Genomic DNA, 16424 nt, shown 5'->3' with positions numbered 1-16424 from the left:
GAACCAGGGAAATAAATATTGAGTTTTGTTTGGCTGTTTAGCCTTGCTTTGTTACTGGAAAAATGGATTAAAATGGAAAATCTGCCAAAAAAGTAAAATTCAGAAATTTCATCTACATATTCCTTTAATTCTTGTGGAACACCTAAAGGGTTAACAATGTTTGTAAAGTCAGTTTTGAATACCTTGAGGTGTGTAGTTTCTAAAACGGGGCCATTTATGGGTGGTTTCTATTATGTAAGCCTCACAAAGTGACTTCAGACCTGAACTGGTCCTTAAAAAGTGTGTTTTGGAAATTTTTTGAAAAATTTCAAGATTTGCTTCTAAACTTCTAAACCTTCTAACATCGCAAAAAAATAAAAATGTAATTTACAAAATGATCCAAATATGAAGTAGACATATGGGAAATGTAAAGTAATAACTATTTTAGGAGGTATCACTATCTGTTTTAAAAGCAGAGAAATAGAAATTTTGAAAATTGCAAATTAAATTTTTTTTTTGGTAAATTTGGTATTTTTTTATAAATAAAAATTTATTATTTTGACTCAAATTTACCACTGTCATGAAGTACAATATGTGACGAGAAAACTATCTCAGAATGGCTTGAATAAGTAAAAGCGCTTTATCACCACATAAAGTGACACATGTCAGATTTGCAAAAAATGGCCTGGTCTTTAACCCCTTCAAGACTGCCATACGGCTATATACGTGCTAATTACACATGCCCCGTGCAGCTAGCACGTATATAAACGTTATGGCACCTCTTTAATTAAAGCTTCTGCCCCTGCACTGCTGCTGTCACAGACTGCATACAGTCCAGTAATGTCGGCAAGGGACCAATGAGAGTGGAGATCAGAGCCTAAAATCAGGTACTATATCCTCCATGCCCCAATCTGTGCCCCCAATATGTGAGCCCCCTGCCCCGATCTGTGCCCCCTCCTGTGCGCCCTGCCTCAAGCTTTGCCGGCCGTGCATGGTGTATGTGCCGGCCGGCCTGCCCCCATTCATGGCCTATGCGACTGCCCCCATCCATGTCCCCTGCCCATCTGTGTCCCCTTCCCAGCCCTCGTCTGTGCCCCCTTATGCAGTCCCCCTTCTGTATCTGATGGCGGCAACTCTGTTCCTGAGACGCCACCATCAGCAGCGAGAGTCAGCTGTATGCTGACACTCTGCTGTAACCCCTTAGATGCCGCTGTCAGCGGCATCCAAGGGGTTAACAGAGGGAGGGGGCTCCCTCTCTCAACCATCGGGCTTCCGTGCTGCGATGGCAGCAGCCCGATTGTTGCCATGCAACCGGACACCTTGCAAAGGCGTCCAGTGTTGCCATCTATCAGTGTAAAACTGATAGTATTATACTTTGCAAGGTAAGAGCATTGCAAAGTATAGTACAGCCATCAGCCTCACTGGATCTTCAAGATCCAAGTGGGACTTGATAAAAAAGTTTGAAAATAAAAAAAGTAAATAAATAAATAAATAAAAATGTTAATTAAAAATCAAATAAATTGCCTTTTCCTATATCCGCTTATTTATAAGAGATTAAAAAAATAAAAATATAAATAAACGACACATATTAGGTATCACCGCATCCGTAACTATCGTCTATATAAATATATCACATGATCCACCCTGTCCGATAAACACCATAAATAAAACAGTGTCAAAAAAGCCATTTTTGTCACCTTACATCACAAAAAGTGCAACATCAAGCGATCAAAAAGACGTATGTACCACAAAATGGTACCAATAAAACCGTCACCTCATCACACAAAAAATGAGACCCTACATAAGAAAATCGTTTAAAAAAAAAAACTATAGCTTTTAGAACGTGGAGACACTAAAACATAATTTTATTTTGTTTCAAATTTGCTATTATTGTGTCAAAGTAAAATACATTTTAAAAAGTATACATATTACGTATGGCCACGTCCGTAACATCCAGCTCTATAAAAATATCACATGACCTAACCCCTCAGCTGAACACCGTAAAAAATAAAAAATAAAAACTGAGCCAAAAAAGCCATTTTTTGTCACCTTACTTCACAAAAATGGCAAAACCAAGAGATCAAAAAGGAGTATGCTCTCCAAAATAGTACCAATCTAACCGTCACCTAATCCCACAAAAAAATGATATCCTACCTAAGATGATTGGTCAAAAAATAAAAAAGCTATGGCTCTCAGACTATGGAGACACTAAACATAATTTATTTTGTTTCAAAAATGCTATTATTGTGTAAAACCTAAATAAATAAGAAAAAGTATACATATTAGGTATTGCCACATCCGTAACTATCTGCTCTATAAAATTGTCACATGACCTAACCCCCCAGGTGAACGCTGTAAAAATAAATAAATAAAACCTGTTCCAAAAGAACCAATTTTTTTGTCACCTTGCCCCATAAAGTATAATAATGAATGATCAAAAAATCATATGTTTTCAAAAATAGTACCAATAAAAACATCAACTCTTTCTGCAAAAAACGAGCCCCTGCACAAGACGATCGGCAGAAAAAGAAAAAAATAAGAAATAAGACGTTCAGAAAATGGAGACACAAAACCATAATTTCTTTTTCAAAAATGCTTTACTATGTAAAACTGAAACAAACAAACAAAGTAGACATATTTGATATCATTGCGCCAGTCACAACCTGCTCTATAAAAATAGCACATGATCTACCCTGTCAGATGAATCTTGTAAAAAAAACAAAAAAACTGTACCAAAATAGCCATTTTTTGGTTACCTCGCCTCACAAAAAACGTAATATAGAGCAAATAAAAATCATATGTACCCCAAAATAGTACCGATAAAACTGTCACCTTATCCCCTAGTTTCCAAAATGGGGTAATTTTTTGGGAGTTCCTACTGTAAGGGTGCACCAGGTGGGCTTCAAATGGGACATGGCATCTAAAAACCAGTCCAGGAAAATCTGCCTTCCAAAAACCATATGGCGCTCCTTTTCTTCTGCGCCCTGCCGTGTGCCCTTACATCAGTTTATGACCACATGTGGGGTGTTTCTGTAAACCGCAGAATCAGGGTAATAAATATAAAGTTTTGTTTCTCTGTTAACCCTTGATGTGTTAAAGAAAAAATTTGATTAAAATGGAAAATCTGCCAAAAAATTGATATTTAGAAATATAATCTCCATTTTCTTTTAATTCTTGTGGAACACCTAAAGGGTTAACAAAGTTTGTAAAATTAGTTTTGAGTAACTTGAGGGGTGTGGTTTCTGAAATGGGGTCATTTATGGGGGTTTCCACTATATAAGCCCCACAAACTGACTTCAGACCTGAACTTGTCCTTAAAAAGTGGATTTTGGAAATTTTCTCAAAAATGTTAAGAATTGCTTCTAAACCTTCTAACGTCCTAAAAAAATAAAATGACATTTACAAAATGAGGCCAGCATAAAGTAGACATATGGGAAATGATAAGTAATAAATATTTTATGAGGTATCACTTTTTGTTTTAAAAGCAGATAAATAGAAATTTGGAAAATTGAGAATTTAAAAAAAAATTTGGGTAAATTTGGGACTTTTTCATAAATAAAGGTGAAATATATTGACTCAAATTTATGACTATCATGAAGTACAATGTGTCACGATAAAACCATCTAAGAATGGTTTGTACACTGCTCTAAAAAATAAAGGGAACACTTAAACAACACAATGTAACTCCAAGTCAATCACACTTCTGTGAAATCAAACTGTCCACTTAGGAAGCAACACTTGCGTGACAATCAATTTCACATGCTGTTGTGCAAATGGGATAGACAACAGGTGGAAATTATAGGCAATTAGCAAGACACCCCCAATAAAGGAGTGGTTCTGCAGGTGGTTAACACAGACCACTTCTCAGTTCCTATGCTTCCTGGCTGATGTTTTGGTCACTTTTGAATGCTGGCGGTGCTTTCACTCTAGTGGTAGCATGAGACGTAGTCTACAACCCACACAAGTGGCTCAGGTAGTGCAGCTTATCCAGGATGGCACATCAATGCGAGCTGAGGCAAGAAGGTTTGCTGTGTCTGTCAGCGTAGTGTCCAGAGCATGGAGGCGCTACCAGGAGACAGGCCAGTACATAAGGAGACGTGGAGGAGGCCGTAGGAGGGCAACAACCCAGCAGCAGGACCACTACCTCCTCCTTTGTGCAAGGAGGAACAGGAGGAGCACTGCCAGAGCCCTGCAAAATGACCTCCAGCAGGCCACAAATGTGCATGTGTCTGCTCAAAAGGTCAGAAACAGACTCCATGAGGGTGATATGAGGGCCCGACGTCCACAGGTGGGGGTTGTGCTTACAGCCCAACACCGTGCAGGACGTTTGGCATTTGCCAGAGAACACCAAGATTGTCAAATTCGCCACTGGCGCCCTGTGCTCTTCACAGATGAAAGCAGGTTCACACTGAGCACATGTGACAGACATGACAGAGTCTGGAGACGCAGTGGAGAACGTTCTGCTGCCTGCAACATCCTCCAGCATGACCGGTTTGGCATTGGGTCAGTAATGGTGTGGGGTGGCATTTCTTTGGAGGGCCACACAGCCCTCCATGTGCTCGCCAGAGGTAGCCTGACTGCCATTAGGTACCGAGATGAGATCCTCAGACTCCTTGTGAGACCATATGCTGGTGTGGTTGGCCCTGGGTTCCTCCTAATGCAAGACAATGCTAGATCTCATGTGGCTGAAGTGTGTCAGCAGTTCCTGCAAGACGAAGGCATTGATGCTATGGACTGGCCTGGCCGTTCCCCAGACCTGAATCCAATTGAGCACATCTGGGACATCATTTCTTGCTCTATCCACCAACGTCACATTGCACCACAGACTGTCCAGGAGTTGGCAGATGCTTTAGTCCAGGTCTGGGAGGAGATCCCTCAGGAGACCGTCCGCCACCTCATCAGGAGCATGCACAGGCATTGTAGGGAGGTCATACAGGCACGTGGAGGCCACACACACTACTGAGCCTCATTTTGACTTGTTTTAAGGACATTACATCAAAGTTGGATCAGCCTGTAGTGTGTTTTTCCACTTTAATTTTGAGTGTGACTCCAAATCCAGACCTCCATGGGTTGAAAAATTGGATTTCCATTTTTTAATTTTTGTGTGATTTTGTTGTCAGCACATTCAACTATGTAAAGAACAAAGTATTTCAGAAGAATATTTAATTAATTCAGATCTAGGATGTGTTATTTTTGTGTTCCCTTTATTTTTTTGAGCAGTGTATAAGTAAAATCACATCAGATTTGCAAAATTAGATGTGGTCACGGGGGTATCAATGACCCTTGGTCATGAAAGAGTTAAGGTGAAAAATGGCAGGGTCCTGACGGGGTTAATCCCTAATTGAGTAAGTGGGGTGAAATTACGGCTTAATACTACAGATTTTAGGGTGCTCACATTCTCTTATATAGTACATTCATTCATCCTTGTTTAGGGGGTGAAATTGGGGCTTGGTACTACAAATTTTAGGGTGTTTACGTACTTTTATACATAAATATATCTGTTAATCCCTAATTGTGGTGAATTTGCGGCTTGATACTACAGATTATAGGGTGCTCACTAGATATGAGTGAATTTCTCAAAAATTCGATTCGGTCAGTTTGCCGAATTTTCCGAAAAGAGTTGATCCGAATTGAATTTGTGGTGAATAGCGTTAAAAAAAGCTATTTCCTGGCTGCAGAGGGCCTGTATAGTGGTGTAGAACACTGTGCCTTGCAGCAACACACATAGTGAGTCTGCTGTGGTAGTGAAACAATACTGTGAGTCAGTATGACACACAGATGACAGGTTCCGCTCTTAGAATCACTGCACACTTCACTTCTTTGGGCAGTTACGAGGCCAAAGCTGACCAAATAACCCAAGTGTGAACTCAGCCTTACAAGTCGATGTTACCATCAGGTATAAAGAACCGTTATCCTACTATAGCGTGAAAGAGCGCACTTCTTTTACACCGTCGTAATGATTCCACATAGATCTCTACAGAATCTGTTCTATTAAACGCTTATAGAAGTAGGCTCTCCCTGACAGAGTAAAGAGGGTGTCAGCAGTAAGTTTGTGTTGACATCACTGATTATTTTGCCCTTCCTCTGATCCATCAGAACAATAACCCCCCAAAAAATGGATCCTGTCTGTTGAGCATCTGCCTTCACTCGCTCAGCATTTGGTCAGTAATCCATCAGTATTGCTAATGCCACTAAAATATGCGTGGATCCAAAACAGAGATGACACGTGAATGGAATATTTGCATGTCTTCTGTGTTTTGTACCCACTCCTGCTTTTGGCTAACAAATCATAAGCCAATTCTGATGGGACCATACAGGCCTTACAGCTGCTACACAGACAGGATCTGTTGTGTGTATCATTTTTCAACTAAATGATGTCAACCAGGCCAAAAAAGCAAAATAGTGGCCCAGTCATGAAGTTGGAGGGTGGGAACAGCATAAGAAGTCCACAGAGTGGCCCAATGACAAAGTGTGGAGGTGGCAGCAGCATCAGGAGACCACAGAGTGGCAAGGTGACATAGTGTGGAGGTGGCAGCAGCATCAGGAGACCACAGAGTGGCAAGGTGACATAGTGTGGAGATAGCAGCAGCAGCTTCAGGAGACCACAGAGTGGCCCAATGACAATGTGTGGAGGTGGCAGCAGCAGCATGAGAAGGCCACAGAGAGTGGCAAGGTGACATAGTGTTGAGGTAGCAGCAACATCAGGAGACCACATAGTGGCAAGGTGACATAGTGTGGAGGTGGCAGCAGCATCAGGAGACCACAGAGTGGCAAGGTGACATAGTGTGGAGGTGGAAGCAGCATCAGGAGACCACAGAGTGACCTAGTGACAGAGTGGGGAAGTGGCTGGCACTAACAGTACCCACTGATGATGGTGGGTGTAAGAAGGAGCACTTGGCATCAGATGTGTGGCATCAGGCGCGTGGCAGCATCAGAATAGTAGCTGAAGCAGGTAGCCAGAAGAAACCAGTCTCTTTTGTCAAGGTTTGGGTGAGACAGAATGGATGATCTAATCTGATGCATCAGGCATTGGGTGGGTGGAAATCCTGGCTGATCCACGCCTGATTCATCTTGACAAAGGTCAGTCTCTCTACATTTTGGGTGGAGAGGCAAGTTCTACTTGGGTTAAATATAGCCTACCACCGCACTAAACACCCGATCTGATGCCACAGTACTGGCCGGGCAGGACAGCTTTTCCAGAGCAAACTCGGCCAGTTGCAGCCACAAATCCAGTTTGGCTCCTCAGTAGTCCAGCGGATCTTCAGTGACGGCTGGCAAGGTGCACTCCAAATATGCCACCATCTGTTTGTTAAGGTCTAGCTGCTGGTGAATAGTTACTTCACTATGCGGGTGAAGAAAGCTGCTCACCGGCGACTCTAGACTTAGGCTGCTGCTGATGGAGCTGGTACTGCTCCTGCCCCCCCCATCCCACAGCAGCCATGGCAGTGAAACGGGCATGGCAGTTCAGTTTGTCCTCCCTCTCAGAGGGTGTAAAAGAGGCCCTCATTTTGTACCGGTAGCAAGGGTCTAACATGGTGGAGAGCCAGTAGTTATCCCTCTACCGAATGGTGACAATTCGGCTGTCACTACGCAAGCAAGTGAGCATGCATCGGACCATTTGCGCAACTGACTCGGAGGGACTCCCTGCCTCCATCTCCACTGCATGCTGCCACGGTGTGTTTGAGTCAACTGCCTCATCTTCCTCATCTCCCTCTTCCTTCTCTGGCTGCTTCTGCTCCTCCTCTCCTGTCACCTGTGTAGAAAAAACACCCATTTCCCTACACATTGCTTGTGCTCCAATGTCCTCCTCCAGTTCAGCTCCCACAGGGCTCATGTGGGCGTGAGATGTAGGCGCCACGTCTCCAGTCCCCTGACCAGCCAGATTTACCAGCATCTTTTCCAGGATATAAATCAGTGGATGACGTTGTTTATCCCGTAGTCCTGACAAATAAAAAGGCCTCCTCAAAGGGCACAAACAAACGGCAGGTGTCACGCATGAGCTGCCACTGGCTAACATCAAAGTTACATAGGGGAGTACCTCTGTCCGCCTGTATCATCAAGTAATTGTTTATGGCCTTTCTCTGTTTGTACAGTCGGTCCAACATATGGAGGGTGGAATTCCAACGGGTGGAAACGTTGCATATCAGGCCATGTTGGGGTATGCCGTTCTGCCGCTGTAGCTCAAGGAGGGTGTGCTTGGTGGTGTACAAGTGGCTGAAGTGCATGCAAAGTTTCCTGGCCATTTTTAGGATGTCTTGCAGATGGGTGGAAGACTTCAGGAAACGCTTGACAACCAAATTGAAGATGTGGGCCTGCAGGGCGCATGGCTCAACCCTCCTTGACGCAGCGCCGACATCATGTTCTTCCCGCTGTCGGTCACCATGGTTCCGATTTTGAGTTGTCGCGGAGAAAGCCAGGATTTGATTTCTTGATGAAGGACGCTGATCAGTTCCTCCCCTGTGTGACTCTATTTGCCCAGGCAAATTAGGTGCAGAACAACGTGACACCGCCGTGCCCTGCACATGTGGTATGCTGGTGTGTAATTGTTTAAACAAAATTAGGCAGGTGCATAAATTTGGGCACCACAAAAAACTAATGAAATCAATATTTAGTAGATCCTCCTTTTGAAGAAATTACAGCCTCTAAACGCTTCCTGTACGTTCCAATGAGAGTCTGGATTCTGGTTGAAGGTATTTTGGACCATTCCTCTTTACAAAACATCTTTAGTTCATTCAGGTTTGATGGCTTCCGAGCATGGACAGCTCTCTTTAAGTCACACCACAGATTTTCTATTATATTCAGGTCTGGGGACTGAGATGGCCATTCCAGAACGTTGTACTTGTTCCTCTGCATAAATGCCTTAGTGGATTTTGAGCAGTGTTTAGGGTTGTTGTCTTGTTGAAAGATCCAGCCTCGGCGTAGCTTCAGCTTTTTCACTGATTCCTGGACATTGGTCTCCAGAATCTGCTGATACTGAGTGGAATAGATGCGTCCCTCAACTTTGACAAGATTCCCAGTCCCTGCACTGGCCACAAAGCCCCACAGCATGATGGAGCCACCACCATATTTTACTGTAGGTAGCAGGTGTTTTTCTTTGAATGCTGTGTTCTTTTTCCTCCATGCATAACGCCCCTTGTTCTGGCCAAATAACTAAATTTTAGTTTCAACAGTCCACAGCACCATATTCCAAAATGAAGCTGGCTTGTCCAAATGTGCTTTAGCCCACCTCAAATGGCACTTTTTGTGCTGTGGGTGGAGAAAAGGCTTCCTCTGCATCACTCTCGCATACAGCATCTCCTTGTGTAAAGTGCGCCGAATGGTTGAACGATGCACAGTGACTCCATCTGCAGCAAGATGATGTTGTAGGTCTTTGGTGCTGGTCTGTGGGTTGACTCTGACTGTTCTCACCATTCGTCGCTTCTGTCTATCTGAGATTTTTCTTGGTCTGCCACTTCGAGCCTTAACTTGAACTGAGCCTGTGGTCTTCCATTTCCTCAATATGTTCCTAACTGTGGAAACAGACAGCTGAAATCTCTGAGACAGCTTTCTGTATCCTTCCCCTAAACCATGATGGTGAACAATCTTTGTCTTCAGGTCATTTGAGAGTTGTTTTGAGACCCCATGTTGCTACTCTTCAGAGAAAATTAAAAGAGGAGGGAAACTTACAATTGACCCCCTTAAATACTCTTTCTCATAATTGGATTCACCTGTGTATGTAGGTCAGGGGTCACTGAGCTTACCAAGCTAATTTGAGTTCCAATAATTAGTTATAAAGGTTTTGGAATCAATAAAATGACAACAGTGCCCAAATTTATGCACCTGCTTAATTTTGTTTAAATAATTATAGCACACTTTCTGTAAATCCAAAAAACTTCATTTCACTTCTCAAATATCACTGTGTGTGTCTCCTATATGATATATTTAACTGACATTTTTTTTTCGTAACAACCAATGATTTATACAGGAAAATCATGACGATTAACAAGGTTGCCCAAACTTTCTCATCCCACTGTATCTGGCAAGTACTGGCTGTGTGGTACATGTGACAACAGTCTTCAGTATTCTTCATATGTCTGGGCTATGGGGTAGAGTGGCAAGACAAAAGCCTTTTCTTACGAAGAAAAACATCCAAGCCAGGCTACATTTTGCAAAAAAACATCTGAAGTCTCCCAAAAGCATGTGGGAAAAGGTGTTATGGTCTGCTGAAACCAAGGTTGAACTTTTTGGCCATAATTCCAAAAGATATATTTAGCGCAAAAACAACACTGCACTATTAATGATTTAGCAATTGATAGGGCTCATAGGTTGCCCAGACCTAAACATCTGCCAGAAACCAGCGCAAGAGATACCTTGGCGCGGATTCACTTTTTCCAAACCAAAGAGGCAGCATTGGCGGCTACGCGCCTTTTGTCTGAAATGCCAGCGCCTTACCAAATAGTAAAATTATACACCGTTCTATCAGCTGCCACTTTGCGCCAGAGGCGGTCGCTAGCACCGATTACGTCAGCTCTGAGAGAGCACAATAAAGCCTATAAATGGGGATTCCCGGTAAAATTGTTGCTCACCCAGCAAGGCAAATCCCATGTTATTGCTTCTGTGGAGGAAGGTAACCGTCTTCTTCGGTCATGGAACATTTAGATTCCTACAGTGGAGGCGTCACACCCATCCCATCTGCAACCCCTATCCTCTGAATGGCATACAGTGGGTGCAAAAAGGGGCAAGAAGCATTGATTACCCATACCGGTTATAAGTTCAGGAGAGCACATGCTAACCTTTCTGCTTCAAGCTGAACTCTAACCCCAGACAACAATTCAGTCTGAGGAACTCTACTGTTGGGATGTTGTACCCCATGTTGGTCCTCATCCTGTATATGTTTTTTTTTCGTTGTTCTCTATGGTCTTCCTCTAATTTACGCTCTTTACATGATGCTTTGTATTGGGTTCACCACTTGTTATACCGCATATTATGCCCAAAGATCTCAGCTTTATTGTATAGCACTCTAATAGGTCATAATGGGAAAAAAATAAACGAACCAGCACCTCCACAATAAGTAAATATAAGAACGCAGGTGCACGCTACCTTGGCTAAAACACACTTGGATTAGTAGAACTACAGGTAACAGCACTCTGCTAGTCAATTGCACAAAGATATAAGCAAACACTGAAAGAATAAATGCTTGGTGGTCATACTTACTGCAAATGCAGCTAGAAGCTCTTTGCGAATATAATTGATCAAAAATATTTCGGGCCCATCTACCGGTCGTCAAGGTCGCTTCTAATCAGATGGGTCCTACTCTAACATGCCTCTCCTGGGCTTACAGCCTACAATCTGGGCAAAGTAGTACCAAGCTGCATCCTATGCATGCCTCTCCCAGGCTGTGAGCCTGCAGTATGGGCTAGGTAGAATACAGCTGTACAAGCTATCTGATTAAAATAGCACATGGTAAATGGGCTGGTGGTGCACGGTTCAATCTCACCACCAGGGGGAGCCACTCCCCTAGTGGCAGTGACAATGGGGAAAAAATAAACGAACCAGCACCTCCACAATAAGTGAATATAAGAACGTAGGTGCACGTTACCTTGGCTAAAACACACTTGGATTAGTAGAACTACAGGTAACAGCACTCTGCTGATATAAGCAAACACTGAAAGAATAAATGCTTGGTGGTCATACTTACTGCAAATGCAGCTAGAAGCTCTTTGCGAATATAATTGATCAAAAATATTTCTGGTACTACTTTGCCCAGATTGTAGGCTGTAAGCCCAGGAGAGGCATGTTAGAGTAGGACCCATCTGATTAGAAGCGACCTTGACGACCGGTAGATGGGCCCAAAATATTTTTGATCAATTATATTCGCAAAGAGCTTCTAGCTGCATTTGCAGTAAGTATGACCACCAAGCATTTATTCTTTCAGTGTTTGCTTATATCAGCAGAGTGCTGTTACCTGTAGTTCTACTAATCCAAGTGTGTTTTAGCCAAGGTAGCGTGCACCTGCGTTCTTATATTCACTTATTGTGGAGGTGCTGGTTCGTTTATTTTTCCCCCATTGTCACTGCCACTAGGGGAGTGGCTCCCCCTGGTGGTGAGATTGAACCGTGCACCACCAGCCAATTTACCATGTGCTATTTTAATCAGATAGCTTGTACAGCTGTATTCTACCCAGCCCATACTGCAGGCTCACAGCCTGGGAGAGGCATGCGTAGGATGCAGCTTGGTACTACTTTGCCCAGATTGTAGGCTGTAAGCCCAGGAGAGGCATGTTAGAGTAGGACCCATCTGATTAGAAGTGACCTTGACGACCGGTAGATGGGCCCGAAATATTTTTGATCAATTATATTCGCAAAGAGCTTCTAGCTGCATTTGCAGTAAGTATGACCACCAAGCATTTATTCTTTCAGTGTTTGCTTATATCTTTGTGCAATTGACTAGCAGAGTGCTGTTACCTGTAGTTTTACTAATCCATAGATCATAATGGGTCTTAAATTGATCTCTATTAACGCCAAGGGACTGAATAGTCCTCAGAAGAGATCTTATATTTGGTCTGAAGCCCTACACCTAAAAGCTGATATACTATGTGTACAAGAATCCCATATTGTGAGCAGAGACGCACACAGGATTATACACCACCAGTTTCAGACTGTCATACAGTCTCACTTCCGCAAAAAACAAAGAGGCGTTATACTAGCGTTTAGCAACTCAATATCCTATACCCCCGGCGCATCTATCACAGACAATAACGGCAGATTTATTATACAAGTGTGCAAGGTGAACAATATAGAATATACCATTGTAGGATTATGTGCCCCCAATAAGCACCAAATACATTTCTTGAACAAAATTTTAGCTAAAGTTTCCAAGATACGCAAAGGTCACCTTTTTATATGTGGAGACTTTAATATTGTACCAGATGCTACTGCAGACTCCACAGCCACCTCAAGATGCCTCTACCCTACCTTGCAATCTATTTTGCAGAGGGAGTAGCTGTATGACATATGGAGACTACACCACGCCTCTGAGCGCGATTTTTCCTTTTTTTCTCAGGTACACCACACATACTCTCGCATTGACCTATTTCTCATAAGCAGATCTCTCCTTCAACTTTCAGCTCAATCTACCATTGAATTGATCAAAAGGTCTGATCATGCTGCCATTACTCTATCCCTCAGAGAAGCTTCCAACCACAGAGAATTCCTTTGGCGCTGCAGCCCGTACATCATGTCCAACCAGTCCTATAGGGCTGAAATAGGTACGGCTATCACAGAATATTTTTCCACAAATGATCTCTCTGTCTCCAGTCCATATAGCTTGTGGAACACTCATAAGGCAGTGCTTCGGGGTATGTTTATCAAATTGGGGCACCTGGCTAAAAAACAAAGAGAACAAAAGACACTAGACATTCTAGCGCAATTATCCCCTCTAGAGCTACTGAACAAAGCAAGCTTTTCCACAGACAGAGCGACCCAAATCCAGTTGCTCAGAACACAATTAAGAGAGAGCTTGCTTTTTTCATACGAAAAAAACTTGAGGTCCCTAAAAGCCAGATACTACTCTCAGGATAATAAATCTGGGAAACTACTAGCTCGCCGTCTAAAAACTAGATCTGCAAAAACTAGGACCCCATACCTAACTCACCCAACCAACCAGTCAAAAAATTTATGACCCAAAAGCCATTGCTGATCATTTCTCGGAATATTATTCTCCTGTATAACCTTAAAGATTCCCACAACACCCATACTGCCACCCCGTCAGAAATTTCCTCATATTTAGATAAATTACATCTACCATCATTAGGTCCACATGAAAGGGACTCATTATCTATGCCTATCACCTATTCTGAACTCACAAAAACCAGCCTCCCTCCCTCTACATAAATCCATGGGCCCTGACGGATTCTCCAACCTATGTTATAAAACTTTCCAAGACCTTCTTACTCCATAGTTAGCGAAAGTATTCAATGAAACCTTTCAGAACGGCACGTTCCAGACAAAATGCTTTCAGCAACCATTGTTGCTTTACAGAAACCTGGCAAACCCTCAGATGTGCCCGAGAACTACAGACCCATTTCCCTTAAACACTGATCTGAAGATTTACGCTAAAATATTGGCTACTAGACTTTCAACAGTCCTTCCCCAGTTGATTAATGCAGATCAAACGGGTTTCATAAAGGGCAGGCAAATAACAGATAACACATGTAGAGTACTAAATCTTGTAGACTACGTGACCCGTAAGAAGGTGCAAACTATACTACTAGCATTAGATGCCGAAAAGGCGTTCGATCGCCTAAATTGGTCATTTGCATTTTCAGTACTACATAAAATGGGGTTAGGGGAGACCTTCATAACCGCAATCCAGGCACTTTACTCTAAACCTTCAGCGAAGGTATTTATAAACGGTGCACTGTCTTCGCCATTTCAACTAACTAACGGCACAAGGCAAGGCTGCCCTCTCTCTCCTCTAATCTTCATACTTGCCATGGAACCACTTGCCCAAGCTATTAGGTCACATAAGGATATTAAAGGAGTGCAAATTGGTAATCGAAACCATAGAATATCTCTATACGCAGACGACATATTGTTGTCCTTAACCTCCCCCTTGACAACACTCCCGATGGTATTCTCTGTAATTGATGAATATAGCCTCGTGTCATATTATAAAGTCAACAAATCTAATGTCCCTGACCGAATACTCATATCAATAAAACGAGACTTCCCCCTGGACTGGCTGCAGGAGAGTATCCAATATCTGGGAATAGCAATTCCTCCAGATATACATAGTCTCTACCAACTTAACTATGCTCCCTTGTTGGACATGATCAAAAGGAATACCAAGGAGTATAGCAGGTATGAGATCTCGTGGGTGGGTCGCATCGCTTCTTTTCAAATGTTAATACTTCCAAAAGTCCTATTCATTTTCAGATCTGTACCAATTACTGTCCCTCAGAAGTTGTTTACGAAAGCACAAGGACTTCTTAATGGTTTTATCTGGCCGGGAAAAAAAAACTGAATTGCAGCCAAAACACTATCCCAATTGAAAATCCAAGGTGGGTTGGGCCTTCCGAATATCCAGGACTACTTCCTGGCTATCCAGGTCCAAGCACTGGAAAACTGGTGGAAGCCAGCAAATACCTCTCCATGGGTCCATATCGAATCTGTACACCCGACTAAACATCTCAGAGCTCTTTTGATTAATTCTTAGCAGCTCTCCGATTTCAACCCCTAAGCTTCCTACTTTGTTAGAGGCAGCAATAACTCATTGGCATACATTTCATAGGAAATGCTCCTATTCCCCTACATTGTTGCTAAGCAGCTCCTAGACCTTCACCTCCAAGAAATGGAGTTAAAATCATGGAGAGACAAGGGCATCAGATTTATAAGCCAACTCTATACACATGATAGCCTGAAATCCTTTATACAGCTTCAAACAGAATTTGATATCCCCAAAAGTGACTTCTTTAAGTACTTACAAGTACGCCACCTCCTAAACTCCAAGTCCCCATTTCAAGTAGTGGCCAACACAACTCTTTTAGAAGAGTGGTCAGCCCCAGCGCAACCCCTCACACGTAAGGGTGTCAAACCACTATACTTAGCCCTAGGTGCAAAATCTACCTTTTCAAAATCCCCTCCCCTTATTACGTGGGACAAAGAACTTCAATGTGTAATAGCAGACAGGGATTGGCAGGCGACTTTCAAGTTTATTGCAACGACATTCCGCAATACCTCCTTATTTGAAGCAGCCATCAAGACCTGCTTAAGATGGTATTTCACCCCAGATAGATTAAGCAGGATATACCCGGGAGCCACTCACCTTTGCTGGCGAGGGTGCGGGGGAAGTGGTACGTTATTACACATTCTGTGGTGTTGCCCTCTCTTGACATGCCTATGGGAGGAGATCTTTGGAATAATTTCCAATTTCAGTGGAATGCTCTTTACAGGCTCCCCACACAGAGCTCTGTTTTTTGCTGATATTAATAGCATTGAGGCAGGATCGAGAATTCCAGTAGCGTTTCTCCTCCTGACAACCAAACTATCTATTACCAGTCACTGGAAATCTAACACAATACCGACGGTTGAGGAGATACTAGCGAGAATCCGCACCACTAGTTAATTTGAAAAGGTGTGGGCGTATAAGGAGCACAGTATAGACAAATTCTTGTCCCAATGGGGCCAACGGTTAAGATTCAATTTGCAGACAAACGATATTACAACGCAACTACATCTATAAAAATGACAGGAGACCTAGTTCCTTTTATATGTTAATTATTTTTATTTGTGATATTAGATTTTTGTTATGTTTTCACATAGCGCATCGTATGTAATCTTATGCAGAGATTGTCACATTTTATTATACATAAGTATATCCGTTAATTCCTAATTGTGCAATTGAGGTGAAATTGCAGCCTGATATTACAGATTTTAGGGTGCTCATGTTCTTTTATATATAAGTAC

This window comes from Bufo bufo, chromosome 5 (genome assembly GCF_905171765.1).
Source record: "Bufo bufo chromosome 5, aBufBuf1.1, whole genome shotgun sequence".
In the NCBI taxonomy this organism is placed as follows: Eukaryota; Metazoa; Chordata; class Amphibia; order Anura; family Bufonidae; genus Bufo; species Bufo bufo.
This window is presented reverse-complemented; position numbering follows the sequence as displayed.